This window comes from Eleutherodactylus coqui, chromosome 9, assembly GCF_035609145.1.
Source record: "Eleutherodactylus coqui strain aEleCoq1 chromosome 9, aEleCoq1.hap1, whole genome shotgun sequence".
Taxonomy (NCBI): Eukaryota; Metazoa; Chordata; class Amphibia; order Anura; family Eleutherodactylidae; genus Eleutherodactylus; species Eleutherodactylus coqui.
In genome coordinates, this window is record NC_089845.1 from 71,845,011 (window position 1) to 71,859,845 (window position 14,835).

The window sequence follows — 14,835 nt, forward strand, 5'->3', positions numbered from 1 at the left end:
TTGCCATGGCAACCAGCCGTGCTCTCAGTGATTATCTCACGAGAGCCCGGTGGCGTCACAGAGAGAGCTCGCTCCCTCTGTGAACCCTTCCCATGCCGCGATCTACATACGCTATGGAGCGTATTTGCACATGAACAAGTACGTTTTTTCTTTTTTTGAAGGGAAAGGCTTATCTTTTCTCGTGTGTAGGAATATCGTGTGAGAAACATGCTCATGAGAACAAAACCATTGCAATCAATGGCTCCGCTTCACCGCATTTTGCCGGCATGATTTTCAGCAAACACAGATGTCTGTTTAGGCCCTAAGACTAGCGGCTATTCTGAGAACTACAGGTTTGTCCCATTGAAGCGAATAGGATAAGCCTATAGTAGTCAGAATGGGGGATCAAAATAATATGGCATTCTGAACCTTGACAGGATTGCGCTCTGAGATAAATATTGAAGAGGCTGCAGCACAGTGGCGCAGTTTCTTCAATCAGGGACCAACAGGGATCTCGAGCAGAGAACCCCCACCATTCAGATATTGATGGCCTATCCTGAGGATAGGTCATCACTTTTAAAGGCTGGATAACCCACCTCTGCAGTTTATATAGCAGAACAGCTCATTTACTTTGTATATAAGTAGCCCATTAAGTAAAGTGCATACAAACATTCATTACACAAAAAAAGGTTCATGGCGCAATTAACTTTTGTTTCAAGATTGTTACAACCGTAAAATGTCTGTTTTCTACAGTACATACATGGCTGGATCTGCTTTTTATTGCATATTAAAATGAACAATTGAAGTCTATAAAATCTTTGAAAAGAAGATATACATTTCATACCCAGTGCATCCTGCATCTTCATAGACACTGCACTAAGAGCAGACTCACAATAGCGTGTTTGCTCATTCAAAATCTGCAGTACACGGAGAATAGAACCCATTGATTTCAAAGGGTTTAGGCTTCTTTCCCATGGGCGACAACGATATCGCTGCTGCAAAGTTGCGTTGATATCGTTGCTTTGTTCCTGAGATTTTGTAGCAACAGCAATGCATTTTCTTGTGCAAAATCATGCATCGCTGCTGCCCCGCAAAAACCCACACGATTTTATTGTGAGAAGGTTAAGCTCTACCCCAAAAATAATCCATAGCTGCATTCTCTAAAAAAATAAGGAATACTTACCTAGCAGGCTCGTCTGGGTTCTCCTGCTACTGTCCGGAGCTCCGCCGTGCATCCTGCAGTCCTCGCTCGCCCACAGAAGATCACTTCCTGGTTGCCGGTTTCATAAATCCTGCCTCCAGAAAGCGATGGCTCTGACTGGTTAATCCAGCGCTGCTCAGCCAATTAACGCATTGATTGACCAATTCATAAATCCTGCCTCCACGACATGCTGCCTGTTGATTGGTTTTGACCTCTGCTCAGCCAATTAACGCAGCGCTGGATGAACCAATCACAGCCACCCATTTTGCAGGTGCAGATTTTGTTTGAGCAAAAAATAACACCTGCTCTATTTTCCTGCTTTGCACAGTGAAACTTCCACAGACATCTATGTCAGGGGTTAAATTATGCAAGAGGAAGGGTGTGCCACTGGGCAAAATGCAGGAAAAGACGACCGGACCTTATTAAGTTTTAATAGCCAATCAATTCCACGGAAAGGGAGTATCAAGCGGCCGTGTGAACTGACAATGTGCAGGCAAAAAGTACAGTAATAAACGCTGACACAAGTGCAACACCCTGATTACCTGGCTCTTAAACATCATCCATGCACAAATACACTGCAGCGAGCGTAATTGCGGCAACGCTTGTCTGAAAGTTGTTATTATAGGAGTATTTCTAGCATAATAATTAGCATTTTGCTATTGTGATTCTTAGTGCTCCAGTAGCCAGGTTCTAATTTGATTCTTTTAAAATCCGAATAATTTCATGCACAATCTGTTACTAATATGAAATTTGCCATAAATCATAACCTCCAACTACTTTCTTATTCATCTGATAAAATTGAGTAAAGCTATTTTTGGGCTTTATTTCAAACGAGACCTATAACTGTGAATAGCACTTAATGCTTCTTTCACATCAACGTTATGATTTCCTTTTTCATGCTCTGTAAAGGTGTATTCACACTAACCATTTTCACACGTGTCCTGATTGCAAGAAATACAGAACTTACATGTGAAAAGAAGCCACTCATTTTCATAGGTTAATTCACATGAGTGATTTGTCACTCAGATCCATGGTCCAAGTTAGAGAAATTTGCAGCATGTCTTATTTCTAAACCATAATTGCTAGAGATGAGCGAGCACACTCGTCCAAGCTTGATGCTCGTTCGAGCATTAGGGTACTCGAGATGCTCGTTACTCGAGTTGAGCACCACGCGGTACTCGAGTCAATTCCATTTCCTTCCCCGCATGTTTAGCGCCATTTTCTAGACAATAGACATGCAGGGAAGGTATTACCACTTCCTTCTGTGACGTGCCAGACATATCCCACCCCCCTGCAGTGAGTGGCTGGTGAGATCAAGTGACCGCCGAGTACTTAAAGCGGTCCTGCCCGTCGCTCGCCTAAGACACACGCAGGCAGAGATTAGGGAAAGTGCTGCTGCTCCTATAGGGAAAGTGTTAGTGTAGGATCCTGTCTTCAAGAACCCCAACGGTCCTTCTTAGGGCCACATCTGACCGTGTGCATTACTGTTGTGGCTGGCTGGCAGCAGTAGTGCACAATTTTTTATTTTTTTTTTCATCTCGGGCTGTGCAGGCCATTACAGCTATAGCGTTCTCAGTCTCCAGTCTATTATACAGAGTATAGGGAAAGTGCTGCTGAGATAGGGAAAGTGTTAGTGTAGGATCCTGTCTTCAAGAACCCCAACAGTCCTTCTTAGGGCTACATCTCACCGTGTGCATTTTACTTAAAGGAGATGTCCCGCGGCAGCAAGTGGGTCTATACACTTCTGTATGGCCATAATAATGCACTTTGTAATGTACATTGTGCATTAATTATGAGCCATACAGAAGTTATAAAAAGTTTTATACTTACCTGCTCCGTTGCTAGCGTCCTCGTCTCCATGGAGCCGACTAATTTTTGGCCTCCGATGGCCAAATTAGCCGCGCTTGCGCAGTCCGGGTCTTCAGCTTTCTTCTATGGAGCAGCTCGTGCCAGAGAGCGGCTCCGTGTAGCTCCGCCCCGTCACGTGCCGATTCCAGCCAATCAGGAGGCTGGAATCGGCAGTGGACCGCACAGAAGAGCTGCGGTCCACGAAGGTAGAAGATCCCGGCGGCCATCTTCAGCGGTAAGTATTGAAGTCACCGGACCGCCGGGATTCAGGTAAGCGCTGTGCGGGTGGTTTTTTTAACCCCTGCATCGGGGTTGTCTCGCGCCGAACGGGGGGGGGGGTTTAAAAAAAAAAAAACCCGTTTCGGCGCGGGACATCTCCTTTAAGGCCTGCTGGGAGTAGTAGTGCTTCCATTTTTGTATGATGCAGCTAGGCCTGTTTGCAGCAGCCTTTCGTAATATTTTTTTCTGGCTGCAGTGGCGTACAATACCGCTCTCACCGTGAAAGTAAACGCAAATAATTCCTAGCCTACTGCGAACTACTCCGTTTATACCATTCTGTGTCTGCAGTAAATTAGACGCAGAGCGTTTGGCCACAGCCACTTCTGGAGGGAAAGTTATATAGACTATACAGTCCGCCTCCTCCGTGCAAAAACCGCAAAGCTCCTTCGTTGGGCTGCATCTTACCGTGTGCATCTTACTTGGGGCCTGCTGGGAGTAGTAGTGCTTCCATTTTTGTATTACGCAGCTAGGCCTGTTTGCCGCCTTTCACTTAAACTTTTTTCCGCCTGCGTGCTGTACAATGCCGCTCCTAGCCTACTGCGAACTACTCCGTTTATACCGTTCTGTGTCTGCAGTGAATTAGACAACGGTCTATTTGGGCCCTGCTCTATTCTTAATCCACCATGATGAGGAGTAGGGGTAAGGGTCGAGGAAGTGGACGCAGACGCGGACGTCCAAGTGAGGGTGTGAGCACAGGCCGAGTTCCTGGTCCAGTTGAATCATAGCCGGCTACTGCGGGATTAGGAGAGTGGCAAGTTTCTGGGGTCCCCAGCTTCATATCACAATTTATGGGTCCGCGTGGTAGACCTTTATTACAAACAGAGCAGTGTGAGCAGGTCCTGTCGTAGATGGCAGAAAATGCATCCAGCAATGTATCGACTACCCAGTCTTCAACGCAGTCCACTACTCCCGGCTTAGGGACTGCAACTCTGAATCCTCTGGCTGCTGCTCCTCCTTTCTCCCAGCCTCCTCACTCCATGAAAATGAAATATTCTGATGAGCAGGCAGACTCCCAGGAACTGTTCTCGGGTCCCTGCCATGAGTGGGAAAAACTGGTTTCTCTCTCACCTGAGGAGTTTGTCGTGACCGATGCCCAACCTTTTAAAAGTTCCCGGAGTCCGGGTGATGAGGCTGGGGGCTTCCAGCAACTGTCTCAAGAGCTTTCAGTGGGTGAGGAGGATGATGATGATGAGACACAGTTGTCTGTCAGTGAGGTAGTAGTAAGGGCAGTAAGTCCAAGGGAGGAGCGCACAGAGGATTCGGAGGAAGAGCAGCTGGACGATGAGGTGACTGACCCCATCTGGTTTGCTAAGCCTACTGAGGACAGGGCTTCAGAAGGGGAGGCAAGTGCAGCAGCAGGACAGGTTGGAAGAGGCAGTGGAGTGGCCAGGGGTAGAGGCAGGGCCAGAGTGAAGAATCCCCCAACTGTTTCCCAAAGCACCCCCTCGCGCCAAGTCTCCATGCAGAGGGCTAGGTGTTCAAAGGTGTGGATGTTTTTCAGTGAGAGCGCGGACGATCGACGAACAGTGGTGTGAAACCTGTGTTGCACCAAGATCAACCGGGGAGCCACCACTACCAGCCTCACCACCATCAGCATGCGCAGGCATATGATGGCCAAGAACCCACTAGGTGGGACGAAGGCCTTCACCGCCCCTGGGTCACACCACTGCCTCTTACCCTGTGCCCCAACCTGCCACACAGATCCAACCCCCCTCTTAGGACACAGGCACAAGCGCCTCCCGGCCTGCACTCACACCCTCACCTCCACTTTCCTCCACCCCATCCAGCTATGTCTCTCAGCACAGCGTTCAGCTGTCGCTAACACAAGCATTGGAGCGAAAGCGCAAATACGCCGCCACGCACCCGCATGCACAAGCTTTAAACGTGCACATTGCTAAATTATCCAGCCTGGAGATGCTGCCGTACAGGCTTGTGGAAACGGAGGCTTTCAAAAACATGATGGCGGCGGCGGCCCCGCGCTATTCGGTTCCTATTCGGTATTCAGTCGCCACTATTTTTCCCTGTGTGCCGTCCCAGCCCTACACCAGCACGTCTCCCGCAACATAAATCGTGCCCTCACCAACGTGGTTACTGGGAAGGTCCACTTAACCACGGACACGTGGACAAGTACTGGTAGGCAGGGCCACTATATCTCCCTGACGGCACATTGGGTGAATGTGGTGGAGGCTGGGACCAAGTCAGAGCCTGGGACCGCTCATATCCTACCCACACCCAGAATAGCGGGTCCTTCCTCGGTACTGGTATCTGTGGCGGTCTATGCCACCTCCTCTAAACTCTCCCCCTCCTCCTCCTCCTATGCAACCTCTACCTCGCAATTAAGAAGTGTGAGCAGCATGTCGCCAGCAGTCGGTATGGCGCGGAGCGGCAGCACAGTGGTGGGCAAGCGTCAGCAGGCCGTGCTGAAGCTAATCAGCTTAGGTGACAAGAGGCACACGGCCCCCAAACTGTTGCAGGGTCTGACAGAGCAGACCGACCTCTGGCTTTCGTCGCTGAGCCTCCAACCGGGCATGGTCGTGTGTGACAACGGCAGTAACCTGGTGGCTCGGCAGCTCGGCAGCCTCACACACGTGCCATGCCTGGCCCACGTCTTCAATTTGGTGGTTCAGCGGTTTTTGAAAAACTACCCTCACTTGTCTGACCTTCTCGGCAAGGAGGAGCCTGAAAGTTATCTTCCTAGTGAGGACAGCGACGTGTTGCATACTGGTACCCTGGCACAGATGGCTGACTTCATGTTAGGATGCCTTTCTCGTGACCCTCGCGTTAGATGCATTCTGGCCAACACGGATTACTGGGTGTACACCCTTCTCGACCAACGGTACAAGGAGAACCTTTCCACTCTCATTCCCGAAGAGGAAAGGGGTACGAGAGTGATGTAATACCACAGGGTCCTGGTGGAAAAAGAGATGCTAAACTTCCCATCTGACAGCGCTAGCGGCAAAAGGCGCAGTTCCGAGGGCCAAGTAGCAGGGGAGGCGTGGAGATCAGGCAGCATGTTCAGTGCAGGCAGGGGAACACTCTCCAAGGCCTTTGCCAGCTTTATGGCTCCCTAGCAAGACTGCGTCACCACTCCCCAGACAAGGCTGAGTCGGAGGGAGCACTGTAAAAAGATGGTGAGGGAGTACGTAGCCGATCGTACCACCGTCCTCCCTGATGCCTCTGCTCCATACAACTATTGGGTGTCAAAGCTGGACACGTGGCATGAACTTTTGCTGTATGCCCTGGAGGTGCTGGCTTGCCCTGCCGCTAGCGTCTTGTCAGAGAGCGTGTTTAGTGCAGCTGGGGGAATCATCACGGATAAGTGTACCCGCCTGTCAACTGCCAGTACCGACATGCTTACACTCATAAAGATAAACAAAGCCTGGATTTCCCCAGACTTCTCTTCTCCACTGGCGGAGAGCAGTGGAACCTAAAGATTCTTTTTGCTGCAACCAGAGAAAAAAACATTCCCTATCACCGGAAAAAAAAGCGGGAATTAGCTTTGTCAATCTCTCTCAGATATTAGTCCTCCTCCTCCTACTCCTCCTGAAACATCATGTCATCATGCTGAACTGCCAATTTTTCTGCGTCCCAAAAGGCTCGGCTTACAATTTTTTTTACAATTTTTCAAAGTTTCAAAAGTATTGATACTTTACCAGACACCAATTTTTTTTAACAGGGCTGCCTCCAGGCTCTGTTACAAATTAAGCGAGCTATATCTTTAAAAAATGTTTATGGGTTTCACCTGCCCTCTCAGTTGAGCAATTTTTCAGGGGTATACTTGTACTCTTGGTACACTAATTTTTCTGGCCCTCGCCTATACTGTTATCTAACTAATTTTTCCGGCCTTCGCCTACACTCGTGGTACACCAATGTTTCAGGGGTTCGCCTATACTCTTGCTAGAGAAATCTTACTGTGGTCTGACTATACGTCTGCTACAGAAATGTTACAGGGGTCTGCCTATACCTTTTCTACAGAAATGTTACTGGGGTCTGTCTATACCTCTACTACAGAAATGTTACAGGGGTCTGCCTATACCTTTTCTACAGAAATGTTACTGGGTTCTACCTATACTTCTGCTACAGAAATGTTACTGGGGTCTGCCTAAACTTCAGTTACAGAAATGTTACTGGGGTCTGCCTATACTTCTGCTACAGAAATGTTACTAGGGTCTGTCTATACTGTTACTACAGAAATGTTACAGGGGTCTGCCTATACTTCTGCTACAGAAATGTTACTGGGGTCTGTCTATACTTCTACTACAAACATGTTACTGGGGTCTGCCTATACTTCTGCTACTGAAATGTTACAGGGGCCTGCCTATACCTTTGCTAAAGAAATGTTACTGGGGTCTGCCTATACTTCTACTACAGAAATGTTACAGGGGTCGGCCTATACTTCTGTTACAAAAATGTTACTGGGGTCTGCCTATACTTTTACTAAAGAAATGTTACTGGGGTCTGTTTATACCTTTGCTACAGGAATGTTACAGGGGTCTGTCTATACTATGGGTGCACTAAGTCTTCCCATCGCGGTGTTTTACCTATCTGGCACAAATACACTGACTGACTAGGGCATGAATTGCGGGCCGAGGCCAAGGTCGTTGGCGGAGTGAAACTCTCCCATGGTTGGGCACCCTGATTTCCTCCTGTGTAATACCATCTTTGTGCACTGACAGCATAGGCGAGCCCAAGGAGCTCAAAGACTTCCTCTTGCAGTGTTGAGCTATCTGTGTGGGGACACATGGATTTCCCATTGCTATGTAACTCAGGGCACCTTGGGTCACACAAGGTGTTTGCTGGGACCGAGCTTGACCCAGGGCCCGCTCACATACTTCCCATACAGACTATAGCGGGTCCTGGTCATAGTTTCTTGGCCTTGTAATGCCACCTCCTCCTCCTGCTTGGGGTCATGGGTTCAGCACTGGGCAACATGTATTTTCTCTCGTGTTACCACAGTTATCCGCAGCACTGGTTTGGGCCAAACAAGAGGAGCGTTACTGCATTAATGAGACGTTCACAGCTGTACTAGCATCGGAGTCCGCTCTATGCCCGCGATTGCTGAGGGTGTGGGCAGAGGCCTATGTCCAGGGGAAATGAAACTGCACCAGGTTGAGCCTGTGGAACTTCTTCCTGGTTAATCCAGTCTTTGGAGCGATGAAAGCAAACGTAACTGATTTAATGAGACCTTCACAGCTGTACTAGCATCGGAGTCCGCTTCATGCCCGCGATTGCTTAGGGTGTGTGCAGAGGGCGAGGTCCTGAGGGAAATGCAACTGCGCCAGGTTGGGCCCGTGAAACTTGTTCCTGGTTAATCCAGTCTTTGTAGAGGTGAAAGCAACCGCAACGAATTAAATAAGACGTTCACTGCTGGACTAGCATCGGAGTCTGCTTTATGCCCACCATTGCTGAGGATGTGGGCAGAAGCCGAGGTCCTGAGGGAAATGCAAGTGCGCCAGGTTGGGCCCGTGGAACTTGTTCCTGGCTAATCCAGTCTTTGTAGCGGTGAAAGCAACCACAACTAATTAAATGAGACGTTCACAGGTGTACTAGCATTGGAGTCCGCTTCATGCCCGCGATTCCTAAGGGTGTGGGCAGAGGCCTATGTCCTAGGGGAAAATGCAACTGCGCCAGGTTGGGCCTGTGGAACTTGTTCCTGGTTAATCCAGTCTTTGGAACGGTGAAAGCAACCGCAAATAATTTAATGGGACGTTCACAGCTGTACTAGCATCGAAGTCCACTTTATGCCCACGATTGCTGAGGGTGTGGGTGGAGGTCCTTGGCGGGGTGAAACTTTGCCATGTTCGGGCGCTGTGATTTCTTTATGTGTTATACCATCTTTAAGTTCCTGGGGCTCGCCTATGCTGTGGGTGCACAAAGACTTCCCATTGCGAAGTTTTACCTGTCTGACACAAACCCACTGACTGACTAGGGCAGAAATGTAGGCTGAGGCCCTTAGCAGAGTGAATCTGCCATGTTTGGGCACTGTAATTGCTTCATGTTTAACACTTTCCTTGGGTTCCTTTGGCTCGCCTATGCTGTGAGTGCACAAAGACTTCCCAGAGCGGTGTTTTACCTGTCTGACACAAATACACTGACTGACTAGGGTAGAAATGGGGGCCGAGGTCCTTGGGGGGGTGTTAACTCTGCAATGTTTGGGCGCTCTGATTACTTCTTGTGTAATACCATCTTTGTGCACCGACAGCATAGGCAAGCCCAAGGAACTCAAAGACTTTCCATTGTGGTGTTGAGCTATCTAACGCCTACACAGAATGAATTGTGTGGGGACAAATGGATTTCCCATTGCCATGCAACCCGCGGCACCTTGGGTCACACAAGATGGAGGCTGGGACCAAGCCTGACCCTGGCCCGCTCACGTGCTTCCCACACAGAGTATTGCTGCATTGTGGAAATGTGTTGAAGTGCTAGCACCTGAGTTCCCTTTATGCCCATGTTTGCGGCTCCTGACAATTTTCTGACGGAGGTGGCACGGGATTGGAATGATGATTGTATGTCAATTTATCATCCATTCTCAACAGCATTGTGGGCTATTGCCCACACTTTCAAAGAGGGTCGCTGCCTGGCCCTGCCAACCCTCTGCAGTGTGTGCCTCCAGTTCCTCCTCATCCAGTACGCGCTTATAGACATGAGGGTGGTGTGGCATGAGGGCAGCTGAAGGCTGCGCAGGGACACTTTTGTGTGCGCTGTGGACGCAGGGTCGTGCGGGGGGTTGGACAGCATGTAACGCAGGAGAAGAGGCAGCGGTGTCACCCGCAGGCAGTAATTGTCCTTGGTTGCAGGTAGTGTGGTGCTTAGCTAAGGTGTGCCTTGCTAATGAGGGTTTGTCTGAAGTAAAAATTGTTGGGGGGGGGGGCAGACTCTTGCCCCCGTTTGACTTAATAGTGGGACCTGGGAGCCTGAGATGTAGCCATGTATGCCGCCCTTGCCCTTCCTTATCCGTTTCTGTGGTGTTTCCATGACTTTCTGAGGTTTTCCAGAGTTTCACAAGTCATGACCTATGCGGAGCTATTCCGCCTCCGGATTCTGCAGCAAATCCAGACCATAGCATGCTATGAGAAAATGCAATTTCCTGCCCATGAACGGAAATTGATTGCTGCAATTTTGTGCGGGCTACACATGGCCGGCTTACATTGAAGTCAATGGAAGCCGTCCGTCCCTCGGTTATTCTGCAATCATCATTGCAGAATGACCACAGGAGCCGCATCATCACCATAGTGACAGCGTGGCATCCCCTCAATTGCGCATGTGCCAGCTGGTGCTCCGGCTTGCACATTCGCAGCAGAGTAGGCCGGGTCATCACCATAGCGATGGTACGGCATCATCTGTACTACACATGTGCCGGCTGGTGCTCCAGATGGCACATTTGCAGCAGAGGAGAAGACACCAGACAGGTAAGCTGGAGTCATCGGCTGGGCACGGGGTCGAACTCCGCTGTGGGAATCCTGCATGCGGGGCCTGACCCGTCCGTGTGCAGGCGGCCTCAATGACCACTGAATACTTAAAGGGGTTGTCCCGCGCCGAAACGTGTTTTTTTTTTTTTTAACCCCCCCCCCCCCCGTTCGGCGCGAGACAACCCCGATGCAGGGGTTAAAAAAACAAACAGCACAGCGCTTACCTGAATCCCGGCGGTCCGGCGTCTTCATACTCACCTGCTGAAGATGGCCGCCGGGGTCTGCTCCCTCCGTGGACCGCAGCTCTTCTGTGCGGTCCATTGCCGATTCCAGCCTCCTGATTGGCTGGAATCGGCACGTGACGGGGCGGAGCTACACGGAGCCGGCATTCTGCACGAGCGGCTCCATTGAATACAGCAGAAGACCCGGACTGCACAAGCGCGGCTAATTTGGCCATCGGAGGCCGAAAATTAGTCGGCACCATGGAGACGAGGACGCCAGCAACGGAGCAGGTAAGTATAAAACTTTTGATAACGTCTGTATGGCTCATAATTAATGCACAATGTACATTACAAAGTGCATTAATATGGCCATACAGAAGTGTATAGACCCACTTGCTGCCGCGGGACAACCCCTTTAAGAAAAATTCACTATGCGCTCTTCTGGACTGGGCAAGGCTAAAATTATTAAAGTCATTAAAGTGTAATCATTAAACTCATATACAGGTTTACAGCAAATTAGCAGGACACCTAATTCGTAAACCTTTATATGAGGGATTATGAGAAAGATGCTTTTGTGGATCCACGAATTAAATTTCATCAGCGATTTATAGATGATGTATTACTAATATGGAAAGAGACTGAGATAGACCCTAAAGTTTAAATAAGAATAACATGAATTTTCATCTGACAGATACCATTAGCTGGAAAGAAATTGTATTTTTACATCTGGTTTTAGGTCACAAGAGATGGAGATATTAGTACTAAAAACCCACTTTAAAAAGGTCGATGAAAATAGCTACCTTGACTATAACAGCTGTTATGCGAAAGGATGGAAAAACAACATTCCTTTTAGCCAACTAAAAAGAATCCAAAGAAAGTGTTCTCATGGGGATGACTTTGAAATGCAGGCTGAAATTATTAAAAAGAGGAACATTATCCCCGCAAACTAATAGAAGATGCACATAAAAGGCTTGTAGAGGACAAGGAGAAAACCAGGGATTGGTTGAAGCAGCTGGTGAAATCTAAGTATAAGAAAGGGAATGAAAATGAGAAGAAAGAAGAAAAGAGTTCCTTCCTTACTAAATATAGTAGCAATAATGAGGACATAAAAAGAATAATGCAAAAAAATTGGTAAATTGTAAAGGGGGATCCATTTTTTAGAAAAAGATGTTGAAGGTACGTCCAAAAGTAATTTACCCTCAAAAATATTTTGGCCTGGTCTAACCTGGATACGAGAAAAAAAAATAAAAAGAATCAACGTACTACAGGATTAGAGATGAGCGAACGTGTTCTCAACGAACACTTACGCACCCGGACACCGGCTTTGCCGAGGACTTTAGTGTCCGCGCGTAAAGCTTCGGGGGGCGCCGGGGGGCGGGGAGAGGCGCGGCGGCGCGGGCGGCAGCAGCGGGGAACAGGGGGGAGCCCTCTCTCTCTCCCTCTCCCCCCCACTCCCCGCCGCACCCCCCCCCCCGCGCTGCCACGGCGACCCCCGAACTTTTTTCGCCCGAGCACGGAATTGCTCGCAAAGTTCGGTGTTCGGGCGAAAAGGGGCGGAGCCGAACACGTTCGCTCATCTTTATACAGGATCATTGGGGAATAACAAAGTCGGAGTTTAGCGATGTGGAAAAATAAGGTGCTCGTATAATGCATAGAAGGAAGGAGGTACAATTGGAAGAAGAAACGCTAAAATTGAAGCAAAAAATGTCCTGCAAGTCAAAAGATGTTATATACGTGGGTAGGACTAGGAATAAATTGTGTTCCCATATCAATAAGCATAGGATAAGCATAAGGAAAAATTTTCAATTACACAGAGTATCTAAGCACTTCAGAGAATCCCACAATTCTGACCCCAAAGGTCTTAAAGTAACTCCATTAGAATATCTAAAATCCGGATCGATCACAGAGCTCAGAAAAAAGGAAATGTTCTGGATATTTTGCCTAAAAAGTTAAACCCACACGGCCTAAACAAGGTGGTTGAGAAAATATTAGACAGAGAATATCAATTTTATATATTAACTAGCTAATATATCCGGCTTCGCCCGAGTTAATTTGGTACTGGTGTCTATCTGGTGTTCACATGGAAAATCTTATGAAGTCGTGGTTACTTTAGAGATACCGAGGAAAAAAATATGTTCACCATTTTGCATGGTTCTTTGTGTTACCCAGGAAACACCACGTGGAGGTAATCATGCGACGTATATAAAATAAAAGATTTGTGAAAAACAAATAAAAAAAACAATTTTAAAAGGAAATAATAATTCCTCGTTAAAACTAAAAAGGTAGTTTTTTGAAAATGTCACCCCACAGAATATGCCACCTCACACACGCTGCTCATAACACCCAGATCAGATAGATTCCTCTCAGTGTATAGGCAGATAGGAGAGTGATTTATCTTAGACTGTATGAGAAAATGCCACTACACAGAATGTGCCACCTCACACACGCGGCTCATAACACACAGATCAGATAGATGCCTCTCAGTGTATAGGCAGATAGGAAAGAGATTTATCTCAAACTGTATGTGATAATTTCACCCCACAGAATGTGCCACCTCACACACTCTCCTCATTTTTACCCTGAAAGGTAACACCCCTTTTTATTCAAATTTCCTACCCAGACTGAAGGTTGCAGCCCCTTGTTATACTTAAAGGCATACTCTATCCCAGCAGTCCATGTCCACTTCCTTTTGTACTTTACAGCCTTTCAATACATACGACAGTCAGTTTTATTCCTGTCAGTATATACTCATATATTGTGGGGTACAGATACGTTATTAGTTAGATAACATAGGAATGGTCTAATTTCAAGTTTGTGCAGTACAGATGTGTGTTATTAGTTACATTACATAAGGGTTCACTTACTTTTATGCATAGGATTGAATAATCAAGTTGCAACCCTTTAAATTTTCAATATTTAGTACACAAAGAATGGTCATGGCAAATTTCACATTTGTGCGGTAAAAATTTGTCTAATTATTTGTTGCATCAGGAAGTGAGAGAAAAATAAAATTTGGACGCTAATTCATTTGCGCTTAGAATTGAATAATCGAGTTGGAATCCATGAACTTTTCCTATTTATGACATAATCAATGCTTGTGCCAAATTTCAAGTTTCTATGACATCAGGAAGTGAGAGAATTAGATTGCGTACGTAAAATTTGGATGCTAATTCTTTTGTGTTTAGAATTAAATAATCGAGTTGGGACCCATTCGGTTTTCCTATTTATGACATAATCAATGCTCGTGGCAAATTTCAAGTTTCTAGGACATTGGGAAGTGACAGAATTAGATTACGTACGTAAAATTTCAACGCTAATTCTTTTGCACTAGGATTGAATAAACGAGTTGGGACCCATAAGGTTTTCCTATTTATGACATAATCAATGTTCGCGCCAAATTTCATGTGTTTATGACATCGGAAAGTAAGAGAATTAGATTACATACGTAAAATTTGGACGCTAGTTCTTTTGTGCTAAAATTGAATAATCGAGTTGGGCCCCCTTTTTTTCCCTATTTTGGACATAATCTATGCTCATGCCAAATTTAATGTTTCTACGACATCGGGAAGTTGGAGAATTAGTGGCGAGTCAGTCAGTGAGGGCTTTCATCTTTATATATATAGATTAGAGATGAGCGAGTATACTCGCTAAGGCTAACTACTCGAGCGAGTAGTGCCTTAGCCGAGTATCCTCCCGCTCGTCTGTAAAGATTCCGCTGCCGGTGCGGGTGACAGGTGAGTTGCGGCGGTGAGCAGGGGGGAGCAGGGGGAACGGGGAGGAGAGAGAGATCTCCCCTCTGTTCCTCCCTGCTCTCCGCCGCCGCTCCCCGCCCCCCGCCGACCCCCGAATCTTGAGAGACGAGAGGGAGGATACTCGGCTAAGGCACTACTCACTCGAG